Raw genomic sequence first — 25895 nt, forward strand, 5'->3', positions numbered from 1 at the left:
GGTCCCACTGCCAGTGTGGGTCAAAGGCAGGACTTAAATTGGGTTTTCCTGACCCTGAAATCATCTCTCTATCTGCTAAACGAGACTGTCTAGCTAAAGGTCATGTTCACAAATAGCGAATAAATAAGAAAAGGAAGGAAGACTGCGCTTGCTCCCCAGGGACTAATCTCCAAACTAAGAGAACACATCTTAGTCATTTACTAACAGAAGATCTCTTTAAGATGCTATCCTGTGGGACTAGTACAAAGGACCAAACTGAGAAGCAATCATTTGGTGGGACTTATGCAGAGTATATTTATTTTATTCACAAGACTGAAAAATAGCTTAAAATATCACCAGTCTTTCCATATGCCATTGTCCTCTCCTAGAATTTCCTCCTCTGGACCCAAATCTTCCTCGTTCTTGAAGATCCTACTCATGATATTGCAGAAAGAACACTAGATTGGGGGTTAGTCTCCTCACAATATTGAGGAAATGTCAGGAGAACTGAGCTGAAGTCCCACATCTGCCACTTACTAGCGATGTTACTGTGTCACCCACCCTCTATAAATATTAGGTTCCTCATCAATAAAAGTAGAAAAATAATTCCCATGACACCTACTTCCCAGAGCTTTTGTGAGGATGAACTGAGATTGTGCACAGAAAGCACCTTGGTGACCATATATTCACTTCATCCAACAAGGCTTAATACAGTGGTAGAAAGTCATAGGGACAACTGACTATAGTCATCAGAATGATAATTCTTGCACCTCTAGAGAATTTTTTTTCACATAACAGATTTTGAGATATAACTATTGTCACCTTGCAATCAACAAAGCAAAATCCTCTGTACAGACCAATGAAAGCTATTCATTTTCCTTGATCTCTTTGTGGGGCGAGGCTTCCAGAAAGCCAAGCATTTCCATTATGCTCTTAAAATAACACTACCAAAAATGGGAATGGAGTGGAAGTGGGAAGGGAAGTGGGGGGACTGGAAAGCTTTCCTGATGTTATAGCGCATATCCTTAACACCAGTTATAGTCCCTCAACCAAAGGCTGAGGTTTCAGTTGCCAGTCAATAAGCTTTGGAGTGATAATTGCTAGCTTTCCTGAAACTTTGAAAAGGGCGTATTAGCGGTTAGGAAACAAGGAAAAATATTAGTGAAATCATTGCCTATACATTCAAGAACACTCCAGTAGCAAACCATTGAATGCTGTCATTCATTAGATAAGCACTGTGCCCATTCAGGTGGGAATATCCTCAAAATCACTCCCATAACCTCAAACTCTACCATTCAAAAAGGAAGCTTCTCGTATTAGAGTGAGGGCAGGAGCAAAAAGAGTGGTTTTATTTGTGGGCAGAGTTGCGTGTACACAAACTGTTGTCCAGGAAGGCTTCAGGCTTCATTGGAAATGAATTTTTAATATTTAGAAAAGTTTCAATCCTCAAAATTGACTAGAAATATTAATATGATATTTTCATTCACACTGTAGAAATCATGGTTTATGAAGAGATTACTGGCCTATTTCCCCCTCAATAAAAGAGTCTTTTCTTGATTTTAGTGATTTTTCTAGAAAGGAAAGAAAAAGTAAGCCTGGTTAGAAAAAGCTCTAAAGTTTGGATTACTCGATAAGAGCAGGCAGTACATTCTGGAATCTTTATTCTTATCAGCTGCTTTGTGGTTGTGATTATTGCTGTTACGGTTGTTATGGAATCTACACTAGACATGCTTCATCAGTGAGATTCTGAAAAATTTGAGTATCTAGTGTTTCAATTCAGCTCTCATGGATTCATATTTTTTTTAATTCAGTTTTATTTCATTTTCAGTTCCAAATTCTTTCCCTTCCACCTCTCCACCCCTCATCTGTTGAGAAAGTAAGAAAAAATAAAACATTACAAATGTGTATAGTCAAACAAAATAGATTCCCGTATTAGCTCATGATTTATCATTAATATATCTTAATCTAAAAAACTGAGATTTTCAAAATGATTAAATGATTTTATGGTCATTTCCCTGTTATTTAGGTTTAAAAATAACTTTTACCCCATGATAACAAAGGGAAATAAATCTTTCCTGGCGTAAACTGAACTATATGACTTAGTTTACCCTTTCTGGCTTTGATTCCTGTATTCAGGCTTTTACAAAGTAGTGCATGAGATACTGGAACTCTGAGGACTTCTGGTGAGGAAAGAAAAATAGCTAACTTCTTTGGTTTCTGAAGAAGAATTCAGTTCTTCACTATAACATCCCTGGGACCTTTATAAATATTTTTTACCAGAACTAAACAAATGAAGCTACATTTACCATGATCCTTCTTCCTGCTAGGATATAAAAATTCTAAAGTTTCATTAGAAAGTCAAATATCTTTTCTAGGTTGAGTAATTTTTTTTTTTTTGGTCTAAGGCAGTTGTGGTAATGACACAGACTATTGGAATGGGAAGGAAGCAATCATGGTTTTAGGAAATTCTCCCCTTGATGTCTTTCATAGAAGCATAAAAGATCAGAGAAAAATCTGGAATACCAAGCAGACTTACTAATGCTCATCACTCATTATGCAAACCTGGAGTTGACTTGCTTGCAGTTTCTTTCAGGAAGGAAGCAGCTATTAATTTACCAAAGGGTCACTTAGGATCAAATAACAATTGAGGAATTCAGGAAGCATTTCCAAATGACAAAAAATAAGCACTTAATATAACATCACACCTTTAAAGTAAAATGGGCTTTCAGATGATATTTAATGAAGTTGTATGGGATGACCATTTTTGCTGAATAGGGCATGGCCAGTATTTATTTTAACATCCACTCAGTCCTGAAGATAGTTTGTTTCATGATAGTTAAGAAAAGAATGACGGTTTAAAAGCCAGCTTTGGAGTAAAATGAAATCTTTTCACTGGCATCATTAGGCATTTGAAGTTTTGTAGTGTAGTATCTGAGAACTAATCCCATGAGGGAAAGAGTTCTAATGCTTTTCCATGGACATCTGCGTTAGTATTGAATCAAACTTCAACAGATGGGAGAAAAGCAACTTTATCTTGCTTGTGTCGCTGAGTACATTTCTTCAGCAGTTGTCTAAATCCTAAGGCCTGAAGGCAATTCAAAAAGTTGGGGAAGACGGAAAGAGTACACTGATTTCACAGTTCTCTGACATAAATCTCAACATCCATCCACTCATTTATATATTCAACATTCAGAAAATTGTTACACTTGACATAATTGATGTAATGCACAATTAACAAGTAATGTACCATGGTACTGTCCACACTGTAAAAGTTATTATTCATATTTAACTACCCTAAAAGTGGCAGAAATGAATTAGCTTGGATAGTTGAAGGAGTGCTATTGGAGAAAGGAAAAATCCTAAAATCCTTGCATTATGAGGGACCTTAGCACTCTGTTGGATTCATAATACTCTATGATATCCTGAAAAGCTACCATCAAGCTGCTTAAACACTTCCAGTAATGGGAAATACGCAGCCTCCCAAGCCTCCTCCTTTTTAGTAGCATTAATAGTTATAAGGTTTCTCCTTATACAGAGCCAGAAACTACCTCCTGATAAATTCTACCTAATAAGCCCTGATTCTCTGTCCTGGAGCTTGACAAATTAAGAATCATTTTTCTTCTACATGATAACTGTTGAAATACTTGAAGAAAAAGTCACATTTCTCCATTTTCTTTCTCTAGGATAATCTTGCAAATACTTAGGGATTATTACAAAGGCAAATAAGAAGCTAATTTAAAATAAAGTTTTATGGAGTGTTATAATTTTTTTAATGTAGAGTCAAGAGATTCTAGCTTTATACATCAATACATTGATAGAAAACATATGGGATGGGACTGAGAAAGATAAAACCTATTACTGGGAGAACACCAATAAGAAATTATATATTATTAAGAAATATAAGGGAGACAGAAAGTCAGTTCAACCAAGGGAGTGACTGGCAGCTACAAAATTTTTTTTATTATTTGTATTGTATCTATAATGCATCTCTCTTCATGACAGGGTAAATCATTCTTTGGTGGACAATCTGCTAACACAACTTGCATTTTATAAGTTTTTTCTCCTTCTTTCTTTCCCCACTTTAAAAGGTAGCACTTTTTATGTTCCTACCACTTCTACTTTCCCTGCAGCAATATTCATGGCCACTGGAAAAAATTGTCCTCATCTGTCCAGTTCACCAGTGGAAGTCTTCATATACTTGAGGTAGACACTCCCTACTTCACTGATGGGTTTGAGGCCTGTCAGTTACCCTCAACCTTGGCATGTCTGCCAAGATGATTTACCGCAGTATGACCACTGTGCATGCTACAGCTTCTTGGAGTCACAAGTGAGAGCTCAGTGGCAGGTGGGCACAAAGGTTGATAAGTAGCCCTGAATAGCTTAGCAAGCCCCTACACCAGAGCTGTTAATCCTCCCTGAACACCCGTATACCCCTTTTTCATTTTTTAAAATTGTTTCTTAACACTTAAAGTGGTGGTATGTGAATGAATGACCCAGTTTACTCCTACCATTACATGGAGGGCTTTGATCCATTGAGTAGTAATATCAAGTGTAACATAAAAATGGAACTTATGCTCACCTAAGGTATTCACCAGTATCATAGAGGAAGTTCTACTTTGTATTCAAATGGACTATTTTTCAGTGGTAATGTTCACCTATTCCAGATGACCTTATACTAATTGAAATAAGACCCATAGAACAACTGAAGCTTTCTTAGTGAAATAGATAATTACTATACAGCGATTAGTTTAACTATCCACACGTAATAAAAATATACATTGTCCAAATTATGAAATTAAACTCAATGGATAGTCCATTGAGTTATGTATACATATGGGTGTGTTGTGTGTTATACATGTGATACAGACATATAAATATAGTTGGATGATGCATATGTATATGTTCTGTGTGTATAAATATATCTATAGATAGATGATGTCAATTTAATATACATACATGTACATATTTACATACACATCAGAGAGTTGCTCCAGAAAGGATCTGGATACAGAATTGAGAAGTAGTTTAGATTAGGTTACACTTGGAAAATTGCACCACGTTTTCAATAACCCTAATTCATGTCTTTAATTCATGTCATAATTCTGTATGATATTATATAACTATAAGTCATAAAACATAATTATCTTGGAAAACTCAAAATTTTGCATGATCCAGATGGTACTTGAAAAGGCACATAATAGATACTGGTAGGCTGTATCATATTGCCTACCACAATTTATACAGATGATGTAACATTAAAATCCAGGTCAGAGATGACCTGAAAAGGAAGAGGTCCAGTCATGTGACAGAAGGAAGATTCAATAAACCAAACATTACAAGAGAACTCTCAAGATATGAAAAGAAACAGAGTAAAGCCTCCAGCACATTTGGGTGAAATTCCATGTAAAATTTATGAAAGGATGTTCATGTGAATAATCGAGGATGGGAAGGCCTGGAATAGTTGTGGTCTTCCTTGTTTCCACCCATAAGTTTGCAGATCCGTCTAAGTACTCCCATGAGTATCGTGGGACTGTTAAATCTAATCCTTCTGGTTTCTTCTCTGAGAGTTGCTCTACTCCCAGAGGAGGTAAAGGATCAAAGGTGGGGACTTTAAGGGAATTTGTTCACTTTGTGGGTTTATAGTGATTGAATGGAAAATCAGTTGCAATATTAAAATAATAAATAAAAATACATGCTGTTTCCTCAGCTGATAATTATATGTTCTTAATACTTTGTGAAGACATCATTTAACATTTCCATAACTTTGAACTTATGAATCTCAAGTGGAAAGTCTGAAAAAGAAAGGATAGGTTCAAATGTTCTGTATTACTAAGTCAAACAATGGAGTAGTCCTCAGATCCAAGAGTGAAAAACATAAGGCAAACATAAGACTTCTTAAACTTCATGTTGGACTCTGTTTCCACTGCACCTCTCTGCCTCCCTTTTCCATGAGAGAATCTCTTCATTGTACATTCGAGTTGTTGTATCACCATCACAATCTTTGCAGGAAAAGAGGCATGACTTGTATTTATCATTTCATTCTGATAGAAAATAAAAAAGGGATTATCTTCGAAGCTACTCTACAAATGATCTGCTTCCCAGCGTTGTTGACCCTTCTGGTCCCAATGACTCATAAGCTTAAATCTTCAGCATTTGAAGCCATTTGCTTAATTATACCATGGCGGATATATTTTCTTTGGGGTTTACAGACTTAACATGTCTTCATTGTTATTGACAGAGGCCAAGACCTCTGGCCTTATATATGAGTCTGCCTTCATCCCTCTGAAAAGCTTACAAAAGTGCAAATGTTAAAAGAATCATGTTTGGCAAGGTGAGGCACAGGGGCTTTAGCAATGGTCTCTGTGGTGAGAAGTACAAATGATAAACAAAAGCTTAGGAAGAAAGGCTAGAGAAGAGATAAGAGACAATGAAAGAAAACAGAATCCTATGATGTCTAAACATGAGTATGTTTACCCAGAAAACACCTCCTTGTCTTATATCCTTCTTCCTTTTTTGGGTGCTTTAGTTTCCAAAATAAAACAAGATAAGCCCTGGATTTTGCCCTGCAGCTGGGTACCTTTTCCGTACGTCCATGTTACTGTCTTTCAAAGAACAGGAACATATCTGTCAGTGAATTCTTTCTCTTGCCCATTCATTCCCCTTTATCTCTGTCATCCAGGGCTCTGTTCACTTAGGAGAAAACTAAAGGCAGTTGATGCTTTTAGAATCTAAATGCCATAGCTATTGTTCATGGAAAAAACACCTTAAGAGCTATGGGAGGCATTCATACTAGTCTGGCATAGAGCCAGACATTTCTAAAATAGCCATCTTTACAGATATTCTGTGAAGAAAGATGCTTTCAAAGAAGTTTTCCTTTGCAAAAAATAAAGAATTTAAAAGTAAAATAGGTCCTATGTTATAAAGGACTGTTTTGTGATTGAGTTTTTCTGTTATCCTATGCTATCCATAGGTGAAAAGATCCTAGCAACAATAATTGTTATCTGCATGACAAAATGGGTGAATGGGGATTTCTTTAACATTTATTGTGTGCTGGACACTATGTTAAGTAAAACAAGACAGCGTCTGATCTCAAGGAGATCACATTCTAACTGGAGGAAGCAATACTATTGAAAAGACCAACAGTGAAGCAAGGTATTTTTCTAGAAATTTTCCCTCTCGGGATGATCATCAAACAGGCTCCTTTGGTACAGTAAAATGGCACTGTTACTTCTTCAGTCACTAAAGACCAAATGCTGGAGTGTTTGCTCTTTTTAAATAGATATATACCATAATGATAATGGGTTTTCAGTCATGGGAGTAGATTATCCAGACTTTCTTACCCAGTCACTCTATGAGCAGCAATATTTATTGCTGGATGGGGTTAGAGGGTCCAGATTTTGACTAAAGTCTGCCACTTTCTGCCACTTAAGAAATAAATGTATATACCTACTTTGCATCTTACTGCTTGAATGCTATGGTCAGTTATTCCTACCCATGGATTACTAAATAGAAGATTTGGTAATAGAAGAGACTGCAAAAGTTATCTGGTCCAACTTCTACATTTTGCAAATGAGGAAACTGAGGTACAAAGAGAGTCAAATAGGTTTGTCTAATGTGACAGAGCTAGTAAGTAGCAGGAGGAGGATTTGACCCCATGTCCTCTACATGAAAATCTAGCACTCTTTACTGTGAGATTTTGCAGACTTCTTTATATTCTTCATGGTACTGGCCTTGGAGTAGGATGACACTTAATATTTTTAGATTGAGATAAATCAATGGAATCTTTGCTACTATACTAGCTAAGATCACCATAAATGAACTTGCAATTCCATGATTTTTGCAACTCTCAAAATATGATGTCCTACACTGTTTTCATCCCAGTAGCTGATCCTGATGCTAAAATATGTGTGTTTTTGTCTATGTAATCCCATTTCAAAGGGGCTTGTAAAGTTGGGGACAAATATCAATGTGTTAAATGGAAGGGGAAAATAAACAAGAGAGTTTAAAGGGAAGGAGGGATGAACACTAGTCACACTTCAATATTCCACAAATAAACTTTCATTCTACACATTCAAAAAAATGACTTTTATATTCCACAGTAATATCACTCTAAAACACAATAACCTGACAAAGACACCAGTTTCTAGGAGAGCAGAGCTCACCCAAAACTGGTGCTGAAATTGGTCAAGCCCAGAGCAATAGATGCATTAACTGTGTCAAGCATGAGAACCTTGTTCTGTGCCTCTAAAGCAAAATGAAAAAATCATCTGAAGGAAAGGAGTCCTCCTCTTTATTTTATAGTCTGCCTTTTTTTCAAGAGGCATTAAAGCAAGATAGGTAAGGATAATGAATTCTCACTTCTACTGCCACTCCTTTTGCTGCTTATATTTTTGAGATCCAACTGCCCAAATATTCACTCACATGCATATCAAAAGAGAATTAGCTTCTGTGCAATGAAGTATATGAAATGAAGAGAAAGCTGCTTAGGTTATTCTCTTTACGAGGTGCAAAAATGCCTCATATGTGAATAAAAAAGGAGAAAGCTGAAGAATTCAGAAAGAGATCAACCTCTACATGATATTTAATCACTAAGAACTATAATTGCCTAAACATTCCTGTGAATAAGAGGAGTCTTTAATCAGTGTTTTATGGAAAACCATCTCTCTGAAATAGGAAAAATGCTTTAACTGACCATACTTTGCAGCAAAAAATTTTAGACATATGTGTGTGAGCAAATGCATATGTGACTGTGTCCATGTATTTGAGACTTGGTTTAATTCCTAAGATGTTGGGTCAAAAACCTTTTTTTTCTTTTTGGTAGATATCAGGGTGGAACTGAAAAGTTACACACTGAAAATGTCATTAGACTGCTAGTTACGGATGACTGAATATAAGAAGCAGATTAACATAATGGAAAAGGGGGGCAGTTTCCCAAGGACCCCTCAATTTCTCTAGAGGACAAAGCTCTTCCATGAGACATAATGAATAAACTGACAGAATGGTAATTAGGAAACTTAGGATCAAATCCCAAGTCAGGCACTTAATACATATTTATACAGCGCTTTATAACTTGCGAAGTTCTTTACATATTATCTCACTTGATCTTTGCAACTCTGCGATGCAGGTGCTATTATTATCCCCATTTTACAGATGAGAAAATAAGAATCCCATGGAATCACACAGCTAACATATATCTGAAGTAAATCAGGTCTTCCTGACTCCAGGCTCAGTACTCTACCCACTACACCATTTAACTACCTCAGATTGATATTAGTTGGACAATCCTAGAGAAAGTGATTTATTTATAAAATGGCAGTTAGAAATACTTATACTATTCACCTCACAAAGATTCTTGTGACAAAAGTACTTTGTAAACCTTAAATCTCTAAATAAATGTGAGTTCTTATTTTTTAAAATTAGTTTGAATATAATTTATTATGCATAATTAGCACTGATAAGAACAAATGAATTTTAAAGCCACAGTTTATCCAATATGAGTAAATCAGCTTTTTAAAAATAATGTCAACTCCTGCTTACAGTTTGAAGTTGGCACAAGTTATTAACTGGAACAGAACTATTTTATCCAAGGAAGCTAGTTTTCTTTAGTGTGACCCAGCTGAATAGGTTAGATTAGGTGACAATTGAGCTGAGCCTTAAAGGAAGCATGGAGGCAGAGAAAAGAAGAGAGCACATTTCAGGCACAAGAGATAGTCAATTAAAACGCTCAGTCAGGAGATGGAGTGTTTTGTGTGAGAAACAGCAAGGAAGACAGTGTCACTGAATCACAGAGTTCATGGAGAGAAGAGCATTTAAAAAAACTGGGAAGGGTGGGGCAGGATAAGTTATAAAAAGTTTTACAAGCCAAATACAGTTTCACATTTGACTTTGGAAGCAATAAAGGGTCACTATAGTTTGAATTTATGTGACATGATCAGATCCACACATTAGAAAGATTACTTTGATAGTTGAATGGAAGATGGAATTGGAAAAGACTTGAGGCAGGGAGACCAATCAAAATACTATTTCAATAGATCATGAGAGCTTAGGAAATCAATAAAAGAAATACTATAGAGAGACAAGAGAAAGCTTAGACCTGAACCTTGGATGATACCCCCAGAAAGAAGACGTGTTCTCAGTGAGGATCTGACAAAGGAGACTGAGAAGGAACTATCAAGGTGGAAAAGAACATGGAGAGAGAAGTGTCACAAAAGCCTAATGCAAAAAAAAGTATCAATGAGAAATGGAGGCAAGAGTTTCAAAGATTGTAAAGAGATTAAAAAGAATGGGGATTGAGAAAAGGCTATTCGATTTTGTGATTAAGAGACAATTAGTAACTTTGGGGAGAGAAGTTTTAGTTGAATGATGAAGTGAAAAGCCAGACTGCAGAAAGTTAAGAAGTAAAGGCACTTAATGTAGATGGCCTTCTCAAGGAATTTAACTGCAAAAGGGAAGAGAGATACAGAATGATAGCTACTGAAGATATATGGATCAATAGAGATATTTTTGAGGATGAAGTAGATACAGGAATGTTTGTAGACACCAATGAAGTAGCCAGGAGACAGGGAGAAAGATTCAAAATTAGTGAGAGAATGGGAATGACAGAGGAAGCATTTTATTGATAAAGACTAGATAGAATGGGATCACTTTTACATGTTGAAGGGATTGCCTTGGCAAAGAGAAGGACATTTCTTGTGTGAGACATAGGTGAAGGAGAAGAGTGATGTGAGATTAGGAAAGAAAAAGTGGGAGTTCTCAGTGAATAGCCTCAGCCTTTTCTTTGAAATATGAAAGGAGGTTCTCAACTGAAAAGGTGGGAGCTGGAGAGTCATGGGAGGTCTGAAGAGAAATGAACAATGTTGGAAAAGTCACTGTAGTGAGTAGGATACGAATCAGTTAGAGAATTCCCCTAATTCAGCAAGGACCCAGCTGTGATTACACAAAATAAATTTATAGCGGAACCAGTCATCATGGTTACATGATTTTCTTCACCTTCCTTCAGCACATGAATAAAGTCAAAGCAGAAAATGATGGGAGTAATCCAAGGCTGGGGCTTGGCTGGGCAAGATCAACAAGAGGATAAGGGGGCAAGGAACTCCAGAGAACAATGGAGAGTTGAACTGGTTCACAGACTTGAACCAGTTCAACTGGTTTAAGATGGGAAAGGGAGGAGAGTGTATCCAGTGAAGTAGTGATGGCCTGGGAAAGAATTAAAGGGCAGAGGCACTGAAGTTTATGGGTAGGATGAAGATCAGGGTTAGGAATTGTAAAGTAGAAGAAAAAGTGAAAAAGCAACTGGACTTAGAGTTAGTAAATACTTGGATTCACTTTCCAAATCAGATACTTGATAACTATATGAACAAGGGCAATTTAACATCTCTGAGTCTAATTGTCTCATCTATAAAATGGTTGTAATAATAGTTGTGTCACCAACCTGGCAGTGTTATTATGAAGATTAAATAAAATAACAGACATAAAATACTAAACCACCTTAGAAATGAAATTTCAAAGGTAACTGCTCAGCTTGGGTAGCCTAGAAAGGTATCAGAATTTGTTTCTTCCTTCCCTCAAGACCCTCATTCTAAATTGAACTTTTATACCAGCTGATGGGTGATCAGTATTTGCCCATGCTCCTGGCCTTCACCCACATACTGTGGCATACCTCTGTGTGCTGATTTCTTTAATTTCACATCTACCAGATGCTGGGAGTTGGATAACGATACTTGGAGTCCACATTTTATAACAACCTTGCAATCACAATAATGCCTACCCATTATTCCTTTGATATAAGATAGCTTCTGCCAAGGAGAAGGAAGCCCTGATCATATTTGGATTCAGATGATGGGTGAGATTACTAGAAGAAAAATTACCTGAGACAGGATAGTAGATTCTTCTCTATGATCTCCTTTTATCCTTCTGCATACCATCACTATATGTCTATCACATCCTTCTCATCAAGTATCTCAGTGTGGACTTTACCATCATAACTATTCCTGAAGATTCTTCTCTCTTCCCCTCTTTGGTTCATGATCAATGGGAAGTTAGGAATGGATATTAAGCCCAAATTTAGCCCAATTAAACCCAATTAACTCCACAACCACACACACACACACACACACACACACACACACACACACATGCACATGTACCATATGTGTTTCTATAGGGTTAAAGACAGCTAGAAGTCATTTCTACTTCCTACTCTTCCTTTTGAAAAGTTTAGGCTATTTCTCCTCTAGGTTACATATACTGTTTGAGATCAAAGAAACCAAAGGGATCATTGTGGTCAAACCCCGCATTTTACAGATTGGAAAACCAAGGCCTAGAAAGTTTGACAGGCACAGAGGCCATGACTAAATCAATGGTAATCTGTCTCTAGAAACCTAAGAACCCAAAGGCTGACTCTGAGCCTATGAATGACTGTGACTGTGAACAAATGTTTTCAGCTCCTGTAAGAATTAATTAATCATTTCAAGACATCTTGAACTTCACAATAGGAAACAAACACAGGAGCTCTCTGCATTCATGGCTTCATGACTCAGAGTTTTGAATATTCATGGTTCACTGTGCCAACCTATGCTTTTTGTTCTACCATGCCCCAAGGGTACAGAGATTCTGGCAAAGGTGAAGAAGAAAGGCATAGACAGAATGTGGTTGTAATGTTGATTCTATGTGTTTTGTTCCTCAGCAGACTCCATAGTAGTGGGATGGGGAAGCAGAGCACCAGAGTAGTCAAAAGCTACCCATTAAACAGTTATCTTCCTCACACATTCAGCTGATTAAATGTTCTTGGCTTAGTTAGCTGCTCTTTTGAAATTTATATCATTTATCCATCAAACATTTAGTAAATACCTACTATGTACAAAGCATAGAAGGCTACTCAACCTGAGCTAGAGTTTTGCAGTTACATCAATCAAACCACCATGAAGTCCCCTGAGGGCAGGAAATGTCTTCTTTTTCACTTTGTATACCTAACTCCTTGCACAGAAGATGGCTTATAATAAGCTTTTGATCTGTTCTTGATTATTTGACTAATTGAACCAGAGGATGGTATGAGAGATCATCTAGAGGATGAAAGAAGGTGTGAGTAAGGGGGAAAGCAAGGGAGGAGTGAAAAAAAGGAGTATTTGTTTACTTTGTAATTTTGGTTGGGAACTTAGTGGCAATAAGTACTTTACTTAGGATATTAATTCTAGAAGTGGAGCCAGGATGGTGGAGTAAAAGCAGAGACTTGCTTGAGCTCTCCTATAAACCTTTCCAAATACCTGTAACAAGTGACTCTAAACAAGTTCTAGAGTGAGAGAACCCACAAAATGATAGAGGGAAACAACTCTCCAGCCCAAAACTACCTGGGAAGGTTGACAGGAAGGTATATCACACCAAGATGGGAGTAGAGTACAGACAGGGCCATAACAAGCCTCAGGGGACCAAATCACTGACAGTTGCAGCAGTTTGCAGTCTTCTCAATCCACAAATGCCAAAAACAGCATAGTGGGAAAACTCTGTGGGACGTGGGTGAAAGAGGAGTGCAGTCTGGCTGGGGTCCAGCCCCAGCACTGGGGCAGGGGAGGTGACATCAGTGGCAGCAGCAGCAGCAACAGAAGCAGCTGCTTCTGGAGCTCTGAGCCCATAGACGGTAAAGGATTTGAGTGGCTGATTCAAAAGCCCTGAAGCCTAGGAAAGTACATCCACCCTCACTTGAAGCAGAGTCCTACCTTGACAAAGATTTAAAAAGTCAAATATTTGACTGAGAAGATGAGTAAAAATCAGAAAAAAAACATCAGACTATAGAATCTTACTGTATTGACAAAGATGAAAGCATACAACCAAGAGAAGACAACAAAGTCAAAACTCCTATATCAAAAGCCTCCAAGAAAAATATGAATTGATCCCAGGCCATGGAAGAGCTCAAAAAGGATTTTGAGAATCAAATAAGAAAAGTAGAGGAAAAATTGAGAAGAGAAATGAGAGTGATACAAGAAAGTAATGAAAAACAAGTCAATAGTTTACTAATGGAGACCCAAAAAATACTGAAGAAAATAACACCTTAAAAATAGACTAATCTAAATGGCAAAAGAGGTCCAAAAAGCCAATGAGGAGAAGAATGACTTAAAAAACAGAATTGGTCAAATAGAAAAAGAGGTCCAAAAACTCACTGAAGAAAATAATTCCTTAAAAATTAGAATGAAGCAAATGGAAGCTAATGACTTAATGAGAAATCAAGAAATTATAAAACAGAGCCAAAGAACGAAAAAATAGAGGAATATGTGAAACATCTCATTGGAAAAATAACTGCCCTGGAAAACAGATCCAAGAGAGATAATTTAAAAACTATTGAAGTACCTCAAAGTCATGATTAAAAAAAAGCCTAGACATCATCTTTCAAGAAATTATCAAGGAAAACTGCCCTGATATTCTAGAACCAGAGGGTAAAACGGAAATTAAAAGAATCCACCAATCTTCTCTTGAAAGAAATGCCAAAAGGAAAACTCCTAGGAATATTATAGCCATATTCCAGAGTTCCCAAGTCAAGGAGAAAATATTGCAAGCATCCAGAAAGAAGCAATTCAAGTACTGTGGAAATACAACCAGAACAATACAAGATCTAGCAGCTTCTACATCAAGGGATCAAAAGACTTAGAATATGATATTCAGAAAGTCAGAGGAGCTAGGATTAAAATCAAGAATCACTTACCTAGCAAAACTCAGTATAATACTTGGGTGGAGGAGGAAGGGACAGTCAACAAAATAGAGAACTTTTTTTGATGAAAAGACCAGAGCTGAATCAAAAACTTGACTTTCAAATACAAGAATAAAAAGAAGCATAAAATGGTAAACAGGAAAGCAAAGTCATAAGAGACTTATTAAAGTTGAACTGTTGACATTCCTACACGGAAAGATGATATTTGTCACTCATGAGACCATTCTCAGTATTAGGGTAATTGTAGGAGAGAGAGAGAGAGAGAGAGAGAGAGAGAGAGAGAGAGAGAGAGAGAGAGAGACAGAGACAGAGACAGAGAGACAGAGACAGAGACAGAGAGACAGAGAGAGTGCACAGGGTGAGTTGAATATGAAGGGATGATATAAAAAAAAATAAAATTAAAGAGTGAAAGAGGAACATATTGGGAGTAGGAGAAAGGGAGAAATAGAATGTAAGATAGAATTATTTAACACAAAAAAGGCAAGAAAAAGGTTTCACAAACTTTTATTGTGAAAAGGAGGAGGAAGGAGGTGAGAGGGAATCAATGAACTGTACCCTCATCGGATTTGGCTTAAGGAGGATATAACATACACATTCAATTGACTATCTTACCCTACAGAAAAATAAGGGGGAAGGAGATAAGGGGTAAGGGGATGATACAAGGGAGGGCACATTGGGGGAGGGGGTAGTTAGAAGCAAACACTTTTGAAAAGGGACAGGGTCAAAGGAGAAAATAGAGTAAGTGGGGGCAGGAGAGAATGGAGAGAAATATAGTTAGTCTTTCACAACATGACTGTTATGAGAGTGTTTTGCATAACTACACATATATAACCTATATTGAATTGCTTGTCTTCTCAATGAGGGTGGGTGGGGAGAGAAGGAAGAGAATTTGGAACTCAAAATTTTAAAAACAAATGCTGAAAAACTGTTTTCACATGCAACTGGGAAATAAGAAATACAAGCAATGGGGTATAGAAATCTATCTTGCCCTATAAGAAAGTAAAGGGGAAGGGGATAAGAGGGGGGTGATAGAAGGGAGGGCAGAGTGGGGGAAGGGCATACCATCTCAGTGGGGGAGGGGAGACATGGGGAGAAAATTTGGAACTCAAAATCTTGTAGAAGTGAATGTTGAAAACTAAAAATTAATTAAGTAATTAATTTTTAAAAAGATATTAACTCTAGTTTAGGAAGCTGCAAAATCTTACTTCCTGCAGTATAGAGCTGGTCCCCTAGTCCAATCCATTAAGTTCCTACCAGATTAGTCTAGTATCAACCCATCCTATCCCAATCCTTTCACATAAGTGGAGGAGACACAGTGGAGCCATCACACAGAATCAAAATCTTAAGGTTGGAAGATTTAGACTCCATTTATTTCAACCTCTATCTGATCATGATGCACTCTAAAACAAGGCCAACCTAGTCATCCAATCTTCACTTAAAGACCTTAAGTCAGGGGATATCCATATCCCACTTGAGGAAGTCCACTCCATTTTTGAATCCCTTTCATTGTTAGGAAGTTTGTTATTACATTAAGCCAAAATCTACCTTTTTGCAATGTCCACTTGCAATTCTTAGTTCTATCTTCTCACCTCAAGTCATATGATTCTAATATCTCTTCTTCCTCTCAGCTCTTGAAATCCTCAAAGGTAGCCCCTTCCACCTTTTCTCTTCCCTAGGTTAAATATCCCCAGTTCCCAGTTCCTGGGAAGACTATTCTGTTAACTTTCCTTGGGACACCATTATGGTTATCAACGTCCTTCCTAAAATGGAACAACTAGAAATGAACCCAATATCCCAGTCATGTTTTGATTAGGACAGAGCATAACTGGAAGAAAACAATAAGATTGTCAACTCTCTGGTCTTATATACTATATCTCTCTACAGATCACAACTGGTTTTTTTAGACACCATATTCCACTGTTGATTCACATTAAGATCAGAGTCCACTAAAATCAATGATCCCTCCATCTCTTTCCTTTGTTATTACTATAGTCTAGAAGAATATTATGGGGTCATTCTACCTCACAACACTTTGAAGGTTAATCACCATGAATGGGGAACATAAAAATATCATTTTTAGTTGAGCTGTCTATTTTGAAATGTGTTTTTCATGTTGCAGAATGTGGTCCACACTTGAACCCATACCTTCGTTGTTCAGTTGTTTTGAGCTGTGTTCAATTCTTTGTGACCCTGTGTGGGGTTTTCTTGGCAAAGAAGTGGTTTGCCAAAGAAGACCATGCCATCAGAGAAATGATGACATGACTTGCACTTGACTTTGCTTTGAGTGAGGGAGGGCTGTGAGGAACTGAGGCAGAGTTAAATGACTTGCCCAAGGTCACAAAACTAGTAAGTCAGATTGGAACTCATGGAGATGAGTCTTCCTGACTCCAGACCTGGCACTCTATCCACCACTCCACCTACATGCCCAAATCCATCCCCTAGAGTAAAGCAAACTAGGGATCAGCTTTGGGGGGGAGGCCATACATTATATCAGTGACAAGGGCTAAAGCCATGCCTGAGTCAAGGTGAGGGAGGAAGAAAACAAGCAAACAAAATGAGGTGGCCACACACAATTAGTTCCTAAGATCCTGGTACTAGAGCTAGAAGGGATTTCAGAGATCATCTGATCCTCCTTCTTTATTTTATAATTGAGAAAATGGAAGTTTATCAAGTTTATCTTGCCCCAGGTCACACAGACATTAAATACTAGAGATGAAATGTGAAAGTGAGTCTACAGGCAATACTTTTTTCTCTGTACCTCCCTACATGAATTACATCATCTGTTTATCGTTGCTTCTAATTCTAGAACACTTGAGAAGTGTCCTTCCACTGAAAGTTGCTTATCTGAAAGCTTCTGGCCCTTTGTGAGCGTTCTAAGATCAGGGCATTTTAGGGAGTCATGCACCCAGTGCAAAAATGCTTGGTCTTCAGTGATCTTAAATATTTGCTTCTGTTCCTTGGAGGTAGCTCATCTTACCAAGTGCCTTTCCTTTGAATGGCATTCTCTGTCAACTGCCTCCAGTTAACACAATTGCCTGGCAGATCAGCCTTCATGTAAAATGACGCAAAGGATCTGCCTGTTCTCTCTACAAGCATGTTTGGTCCCGTCCTCTTTTGTGTGTGCTAATAGGAGTATGCAGACTGCTCTGCGCTGTGGGCTGCTTAAACACTGGGGGTTTGGGGCTTTAATTAATGATCTGAAAGCTCACCTATTACTAGTGAGTTTAAATGCAACAATTTACTTGCAGGTATCCACTGTATTAGAATTGGGAAAGATGCCTAGTCATGAGACTGTGCCTGTTTGCAAACAAACCTGCTAGCTTGAAGAAAATCAAAAGCGAAATCTTTAAGGAATTTTAAAATGCAGTACTTATTTTGGGCTCAGTATATATACAGGTTGGAACACCAAAAGTCCATCTTTCCTCACCTGGTTTTATTTTCAAATAAAACTAATGAATTTATAAGTTTGAATGTACAAATATTGGCGCACTCTGAGTTGAATCTGATCCCAACAACTTAAAAGAGGCAGCAAATTGGTGAGTTTTTCCTGGCAAGCTTGCAATTCTAGGTAATGCTGTTCAAATATATGGCCTGCTATAGTATTAAACATACATAAAAATGATTACATATGCACCTTTAGTATAAATTATACATAATACTGTTTAGAAAGTGAACTCTTCTACATAACAATGAATTTCTATAGAGCCTATCAATGTTGTATTTAACTAATCTGTGAGTGGATAAGCTTTCATTGGAAGCACCCACTTCTAACCTTTACCCCATGATGGATTTTTTTTTTGCTTATTTTCTTTTAGGGGAAAGGGAGAGTGTGGGAAAGGTCCACAGTTAGGCTGCATTATTACAAGTTTTATTTCAGCATTTTTAAAGAACTTTTCTTCCCTGTTGTTATACTATAGTTAACGTATTAGAATAATTGCTTAGATATCTCACTTTTGTTTCATACCTGTCTTGTTCAGAGGAATTGTATTGCTATGAGCAAAAGCATATTGGCCAGGATCAGGTAGGAGAGCTTGTCGATAATAGTGTAAAATGGCCCATAGTTACTTACACGTTTATACTTCAGGAGGGCAATCAACATCATATAGTTGTTATTGGATAAAGAATCAGCAACATATTTTTCCAAATTCCTTATGTATTCAAAAATGGCAAGGTCTGAAAATGCCCTCCTTTGTTCCACTTCTGTTAGGCAACCAATCCTTTTAATCACCATTAATTCTAATATAACTGACTGTAAAGCACAATGTTGCCCTAGATTCAGTTCTTAGGTGAAGTTGGTAGAGTTCTTAGGACAGCCAAACTTGCTTAGTAAATGCCTGGGCTCCCTTTAGGGTTGATAAAGAGTTAGGCAATATTATTTTTCTTTTAATTTAAGCAACAAAATTTTATTCAAGTTTATAACCTCCTCACTAACTTTTTTGCACAATTTATGATCATATTAGAGTGCTGAAATTTCCCACAGCTATAAATTTTTGGACAATATTCTTAAATAATGTTTCACACTTGTCAAGGACACACACAGCTGAGATACACCATTGTTTTTAGGAAGCAACAGGATCCAGCAAAAAGAGTGTGGAAGCCTAATGTGTCAGTAAGCACTCCAATACACTCAAGGGGAGCCTGTTGTACAGATTCCTAGATCTGCATTCATAAAAGGAAAACAACTTCCAAGGGGTTAACAATCACTTTAATCAAGAACATGTATCATTTCTTTAACCAAACACATACATCATTCACCTAGTTCAAGGGAGTCAGCACCCTGAACTTCAAAGAAAATACAGAAAAATCAAAGATCAACAGACATGGCTTTCTCTGCCTGACTATCAACAGACAGGTCTAACTGTCTGACCATAGTTACTGGAGAGGGAAGCACCAACATCTGATTTTTCAAAGCCAGAGGTTCCTTAGAGGCTTTCAGAGTCCTTCTCTGGTCAAACAAACACTTCTAGTCAGTAAGCCCCAAAAGTAAAACCTCACCGTCAGAGTATTTACACCTCTTTTAGAGCCAGAGGGCATCCCAACCCTTGAGAATCAGTGCCTCATTAACAAAAGATGTGGACCTTCTTAAAAATCTTCCCTAATCAGCTAGGGCAGACTCATTCATGGGTGGGGAAGATCTTAAAACACATTAACAATACGAATACATATCCTGTTTCTAGTTAAAGAAACTCTTGTTTCTGTACTTTACTCCTAGTAAAGATACTTGGTTGATAAAGGCAAGATTCAATCAGAGGCATTTGATTATACTCAAACAGAAACAGCAAAAGATCCCACTTTGCTTGCCATCAAAACTAATCAGGAGAAAATGAGGTTCCAATGTAATATCTGACACTTACCATCCATATGACAGTGGATAAGTCACTTTATTTCTAGGAGTCCCAGGTTCCTGATCTGGAAGATCAGGATGGTGGTGATTATCATGATGATAGCACTTATATAGCACTATAAGATTTGCCATGCTTTACAAAAATTATTCTATTTTGTCGTCAATATAACTCTGAGAGGTACGTGCTTTTATTGTCTTATTTTACAGAAGAGAGAACTAAGGCAGACAGAAGTTAAATGACTTTGCCAAAGTCACATGGTCTGTAAGTATCTGAGGATGGATTCGAATGGATATCTTCCATACTCCGGGTCCAGCGTTCTATTGACTGTGAGACTTAGTTGCCTACAGAAGTTGCAATTACCTCACAAAATTGTTCAATAATTAACAAACATGCATTAACAGACCATTGATTCCCATGGAATTATATTATTTGTTGGGGATGCAAATGAAAAAGTGATAAAGTAATATAATTTCTGCCTTCAATGAGCATATAATTGGTTTAAGGATCAAATGAGATTCCATATATAAGCATATATATATATATATATATGTGTGTGTGTGTGTGTGTATGTATTATATATGTATATATATTATTGCATAGTTTTAAGCATAATATAGATACTAGTTATGAAATTTTTATCAATGTCCTAATAATCCAAATTTTATGCTTAAAATCACTTTTAAACACCTTATAGCATAAATTAATTGCCTTCATTAGCAAATAAATATTCTCTATCTTTGTATGCACAAGTTTTGGAAAGCCTATACAAATTAACTGAAAGTTTGTTTCCTTTTTGACGGCTCTCAGATCCCAAATGCTGATGGGAGTCCATCGCATTATGCATCCAATATCACATCAGGTTTTAATAAGTCTTCTTTTTGTAACGCACATGTGCTTGATACTTCATGGAAACCAAATCAGTAGAGAGAAGGGATTACTTTAGAATCCTTTGAAATATGCTTTGTTTGAAATGGCCTCTGGTGACCAGCTTTCCTGAATGGCTGATTTTCCTTGTGGGGGCACATCATCTGGTTTAATCAAACCCACCTCCTTTGTATAGAAAGCGAACTTCTTGTATGCACTGAAGAAGTTTTAAAATAAAATAATTTCATTGGTGAGAAGACAAATTTAAACAGTAGATAATAATAAAATTTGACATTTCAATGATTAGAGATGTGATTATGTCTCTGTGATGTCCATGCACGTTGGTTGAACTACAAGCTTAACCTCACTAATGAAATTAATTCTTCACATGTCAGACAGCAATAAATTATGATGCTGCCTCTTGACTTGTTTAAAAGTTATATTCTTCAAGGTGATTTTCTCACATCTCTGAAAGTTAAAAACTTTAGGAAAGTTCCCTGATGGTGGGATACCAGTGACATATTTCTATCAACCAAAAATTGACCTTCTAATTTATAACTCATAGACTTCAGAGATGTAAGAGACACCTCAGTGGTAATAAAGCACAATCATTACCCAAGAGGAATTCGTGACATAACATCCTTAATAGTCATCCAACCTTCATTCACATCAAGACCTCCAGTGATGAGGAAATTACTACTAGCAAGAGTAGTCCACTCATTTGAATGGCTCTAATTGGTGGAAAATTCTTCTTTGCATGGAAATTTGCTTTTTACTTAAATCTAGTTGAAAGCATACTTTAAATTCTGAAGGCAGAATGTGTGCACTTACTTCATTCAATGCAGATATTGCAATTTCCAGATCAAAGGCAGTCGATTATTTCCATAAAGATGTGATGAAGTCATGGCTTTAAGACCTTGTGCAGAAATTCTGGTTGACAGGTATATAAATCTATCTGAAACCATTGATAAACATCTCAATAACGACCAGATTATAACTTGAAGATTTGACAGACTGGTAAAGAATTCTATAAATCACATAAGTATAGATAAAATGTAGACAGCCAATTACATTTTTTGTAGTCTTTATAAATCTTTTGCTTTGCAGCTGAGTTTAATGAATTAGCCTTTGAGTAGAGGTAGCAGATCCTACTACTTACTACCATGTTGCATGGTAAAGGTATTTTTTAATGACTGCAGGCTTGATAGCACAAAGGAAATTGAATTAGAGGGTCTATATCTTTTTGCCTGATAATGTTGTCTGCAGTCACTCCATTTTGCTTTGTAAGGACTAGCTAAGAGCTCAGTAACAGGAAGTATACTAATGCAAAAACAGAAGGAATTTTAGTTACTTACAAAACACCTGTTGCAAATGATTTTTCCATCTAACTACCAGGAACTGCCATATTCTTATAAATATCTCTCACTTCTATCTTCTTGGTTCCACTTAAATTGTTACTATGCTAAGTGTAGACTTTCCTTACTTTTGACCTGGTCTATTGAGAAGGAAACTGAGGTCCAGAGAGATGAAATAACTGAATCAAAGACAAACAGGTAGTAAGCATGACAGGTTAAGATTAGAACATAGGTCTCCCAACACTAAAGCCAGGACTCTTTCCACTGTGGTATGCTACATCATCCACAATTTGCTTCAAAAGTAGGAGCAGCCAAGTGACACAGTGGAAAGATCACTGAGCCTCAAATCAGGAAGACCTAAGTTTAAATCTGGCCTCAGACACTTAACTAGCTGTGTGACTATGGGTAAGTGATTTAACTTCTGCTTGCCTCAGTTTCCTTATCTATAAAATAACACCTACCTCCCAGGATTGTTGCGAGGATCAAATGAGATAATATTTGTAAAGTGCTTAGCATTGGGCCTGACACGTAGTAGGCACAATTTAAATATTAGCTATTATTATTATCAAACCAACCTTTCTACTAGCTTAGCTGGATTATTTAATTTCCCCTGTTCTCCTCTTACCTTCTCCTATCGCCATGCCTTTATTCATGCCATCGTCCACATCTGAAATGTCCTCCTTTTTCATAAAGATCAGACTGATTTGATATCAATAATACATTTGATAGTGTCCCAACCTACTCATAACTTGGTGGGGGTTTTTTTAATGTTAACAATCTCACCCATTGGTGGAGACGTCTTTTGCTGAGGTTAACAATGACTTCTTTCTAGCCAAATCTAACAACTTCTCCTTTGCTGGACCTCTTTGTTTGCTGCTTTTGACAATGTTCGCCATAATCTACTCCTTACCACTCTTCAGCAGCTGCTCCAGTGGGGTTATGTCTTCTTGACTCACTGTGTTAACTCTTAGTTTAATAAGCATTAACTAGATATAGCTCCATGTCGGGCACCAAGCTACATGATCAAGAATGATGTGATCCCTGGCATTATGGAATTTCCATTCTAAAATGGAAAAGAATCGTGGTTGGAGGTATCTTAGAGGCAATCAAGTCCAAGTCTCCCCATTTTTCAGATGAGGAAACTGAGGGACTGAGAAGTTAAGTAGTTGGCCCAAGGTCAGTAAGGGTCCAAGGTGAGGATTCGAACCCAGATCTTCCCGATTTCAAGGTCAGTGTCCTATTCACTATACCAATGCTGCCTCTCAGATAAAAAATAAATATGAGAAAAAAAAGAACAAAATGAATACACAGAAATGGTTTTTAAAAACTTAAGTTGTATGTGAGATCAGCAGAAGGATCATCTTAAAATAGTCATTGATCTTTTATTTTACCTCATCTCTCCTTCTCCCCCTATAGCCAACTATCTCATAACAAAGAATAAGAAAGAGGGGAGAAAGCAGTTAAGCTAAACTAACCAAAGCATTAAGTTAATTGGTGTGAATGTGTGTGTGTGTGTGTGTGTGTGTGTGTGTATCCAATTATCCTTATGGTTCCCTTGTGGTTCTAAACCCATAGCCCCCTATTTCTGCAAATGTGGGGAGGTTTTCTCATCTCTTCTAAGGCCAAGATAATTGGTATCAGAATTACTTAGCAGGAAGGCTCATTTCTGATTGAGGGATCAGGGACACCTTCATGGAGGAAGTACCATTTGAATAGGGTATTAACAGATATATTGGAATTCAACAGGTAGAATAGTCATAGCTCCTATGTGCGTAACACTTTAGCCAGGACCTTTGCCATAATCTTCTTTTGAAGTCAGCTACACCATCGCCAGATGAGAGATGAGAAAACTCAGGTACAGGGAAATGAATTGAGTTGGTCACAGACAGGAGGACCAAAATTGAAACCTATGTTTTAGCACTTCAGGTTCCTATTCATTCCACTAAACCTCATTACCTGTCCCAACTGGATTCTCTTCCCTCTTCTGCTTTTTCAGTATAGAAGCTGACTAAATTTCAGAACTGAGCTCTTTGCATTCTCTGTATACATACAGTCCTTTTATAAACTCATATATTCTTGCAGTTTCAATCATCACCAATAAATATGTGATTCCCAAGTCTATATGTCTTTCATTAACTTCTTATCCTCCCTTTAGGCCTCTGTTTCTTATAGTCTGAAGAGAGTTCCATTTGGATGCTTGCAAACAGACAAGAGTAGCCTTTCTCATTATCTTCTCTCTTTCATTTTCCCCATGTTTTCATATTCTTCTTTACCTTTAATAGCTTCTAGATTGTGATAGTTATTTAGGCAGAAAAATAGCGAAGTGGCAGAGAGTCTAGAACAGTTGAAACAGCTGAGAAAACATTAAATAACTAAAAGGTTACACATTCAAAATATTAAAAACTTCCTGAGAAGTAAGTAAAGCCTATTATCTCAGTAGCATTTTGGAACAGATGGGCTATATTTCCATGACATCAGAAATCTAGATTTCTCAATACTAAGGGTTACATCACCAGGTACTTTTAGTCCAATCTCAGCTTATTATAATATACATGGCCAATGGGGTCTTTGCTGATGTAATCAGTTTATTCTAGCTTCCTCAGAATTTTTTAAAATTATACCATAGTTATACTTTTAAGATATATTTTAAATCTTTTAAATACTTTTCAGACCCATGAGTTCATTTTATTCTCCCAAACCCTGTGCGACATAAAAATTGTATTATTTCATTTTATAAATGAGTAAAGTGAAGTATAGAGATGTCTGGTAAGTTAGCCAACACCAAGTAATTTTAGCAGCAGTAATCTAAAAGATCAGAATCGCAACTGCTGGACTCTGCTACTAAGTCTTCCAATGCACTGTTCTTTCCATTTAACCATGGTTGTCCCTCTTCAGTTCTTCTCTTTTTCTCTTCTCTCTGGAGGAAAGCATGGAGGGAAATTCTCAAGGTCCAACCCAGTTTCTTTCTAGAATTTTCAAAGACAAAACAATGCACTGAAGGACCTGCAGTTCAGATTTAGGAGACAATTAGATTGTAAGCTCCTTGAAGCCAAAAACTGGTTTGTTTTTCCCTCGATGTTCCCACCATCTAATAATACAACTTTGATTCAAATCAGAAAACATTTATTAATGCAGTAAGTTATATATCATAAGTGCTTAGTAAATGTTTGCTGTTAAAAAAATATTACTGGGGGATAGGGGACAGTCTGGTTTAACTGGTGTTTATTCTGAGGCTAAATATAGCATATCCATTCAGGAAAATTAGCACAAAATGAAAACTCAGGAGGTGAAAGATGTGTGAAAAGATTAGAGATGGTTTGAAAATATTATTGTCCCAGAAGGAAACAGATGGTGTCTATCTACTTTGCTTGGAATTTTGATGAATTAACCTGGGAAATAGACATTTTTTGGATGGAGTATATGTTGTCTTTCTTTGCCAGCTATGAGATTCCAAAGAAAGAAAAAGGCCCTTTTATAAATGTTCTTTTTAAAAGAGTGGTTTCATCCTTAAGGCCACCTCCACAGAAAACAAATTGTGAATGAGAACCTTTAAGCTTAAGCTTAAGAAGGAAAGCCCGTGCAAATAGCCAGATGCCAAGAAGGGGCATGAACCAGAGAGAAGTACACCAAGCAGAACCTCTGCTTGATGCTTGT

At 37.0% G+C, this 25895-nt stretch overlaps 1 protein-coding gene across 6 annotated transcripts in view; it reads left to right on the top strand.

Annotated features, from left to right (window-relative positions):
- Nucleotides 1–25895, top strand: part of SULF1 (sulfatase 1) — a 206088-nt gene that overhangs the window by 81295 nt on the left and 98898 nt on the right. Inside the window, exon 1 of one of the 6 annotated variants that reach the window (XM_072604799.1) lies at nt 20263–20283. The exons of the other annotated variants lie outside the window; for them this stretch is intronic. The gene's annotated coding sequence lies outside the window, so the exon portion shown is untranslated. Of the gene's footprint in view, nt 1–20262; nt 20284–25895 lie in introns of those variants that run through there. 6 annotated transcript variants of the gene reach the window in all.

This window comes from Notamacropus eugenii, chromosome 4 (genome assembly GCF_028372415.1).
Source record: "Notamacropus eugenii isolate mMacEug1 chromosome 4, mMacEug1.pri_v2, whole genome shotgun sequence".
In the NCBI taxonomy this organism is placed as follows: domain Eukaryota; kingdom Metazoa; phylum Chordata; class Mammalia; order Diprotodontia; family Macropodidae; genus Notamacropus; species Notamacropus eugenii.